At 39.8% G+C, this 1,262-nt stretch overlaps 1 non-coding gene across 1 annotated transcript; it reads right to left on the bottom strand.

The window, feature by feature from the left end:
• Window positions 1-540: 540 nt before the first annotated feature.
• LOC122070408 lies at window positions 541-647 on the bottom strand. The gene has a single exon (XR_006137773.1). It is a non-coding gene; the product is annotated as a small nucleolar RNA R71 (small nucleolar RNA).
• Window positions 648-1,262: the final 615 nt, after the last annotated feature.

Raw genomic sequence — 1,262 nt, 5'->3', positions numbered from 1 at the left:
GCTATCCATTCTTTTGTGTTTGTCTTACTCTAGTTGTGGGTAGTTTTCTGTTGTATGAGTGTTAGGTGGGTACGTAATACTAAGAATCGGTTAGAAAAAAGAGATCCAACAAGTAGTGACCCTATACGTTTCCTCTCTTTAAAACCCTTCAATATGGGAGACCAACAGCAAAACCATTCACCTAAATCTCTGAAAGATAGGCTCTACCCTGCTAGAATAGCCCAACCTTCCTGCATAGTTCTAGCACAAGCCCCGGGTAATAATTTTGAACTCAAATCACAATAAATCACTATGTTGCCCCACTTCTATGGGTTGACCTCTAAGGATGCATACCTATTTCTAAGGGAATTTGAAGGGGTATGTGTTCTAATTAAGATCCAATAGCTTCCTGATGATGCTGTTAAGCTTAGGTTTATCAATTTTGCATTGAAAGATCAAGCTAAGAAGTGGTTGTATGGGTTACCCACAAATTCCATAACCTCATGGGAACAGTTCACAGTTGTCTTCCTTAAGAATTTTTTCCCAACTCACAAGACCAATAAGCTTAGAAGTGATATCCTTCAGTTTAGGCAAAAGCCTAGTGAGTCATTCTCCAAACTTATGGAGAGATTCAAGGATCTACTCCAAGAATGCCCTCACCATGGCCTAGGCCTATGGCATTTATGTCAAATAATTTATGAGGGTATTGATTACCCAGCTAAACAAATGATAGAGTCTATGCCTAAGGGATTCACATCCTTTACAAATGAAGGAAAGGCATGGGAATTCTTACTTGACTTAGCTGACAAAACCCATGAGTGGGAATCAACCCAAGAGAGTGAAAGAATCATAGGAGAAAAATGATATTTTGTGGATGGGATAGTAGCCAAGGAAGCCCATTTGGATAGCCTAATCAAGAGAGTTGAGACTATTATTCCTATAGAGCCATCATCAGTCAATTTGGTTAAGAATTGTGCTTGGTGTCAGTCCCCTAGACATCTCATAAAAGAATGCCCCAACACCTCTGGGCGCACTTCTAATAATAGTGTTAATGCCTTATACCAGAATAATCTATATAGTAACACCTACAATCCAAGATGGATAAATAACCCAAATTTCTCTTGGAATCAGGGCAACCAAGCAGGGCCTTCCAATTTTCATAATCAAGGTCAACCTGGACTCTAAAGGCCTCCCTTTGCACAACAATCATTTTCCCAATATACTTTTCCTAGGTCAAATGTAGGACCTCAAGCTAGTTTTCCTAGGGCCCCTCTCCTATCATA

This window comes from Macadamia integrifolia, unplaced genomic scaffold (genome assembly GCF_013358625.1).
Source record: "Macadamia integrifolia cultivar HAES 741 unplaced genomic scaffold, SCU_Mint_v3 scaffold908, whole genome shotgun sequence".
In the NCBI taxonomy this organism is placed as follows: Eukaryota; Viridiplantae; Streptophyta; class Magnoliopsida; order Proteales; family Proteaceae; genus Macadamia; species Macadamia integrifolia.
Note: the sequence above shows the minus strand (reverse complement) of the source record. Positions and strands in the feature narration are given on the sequence as shown.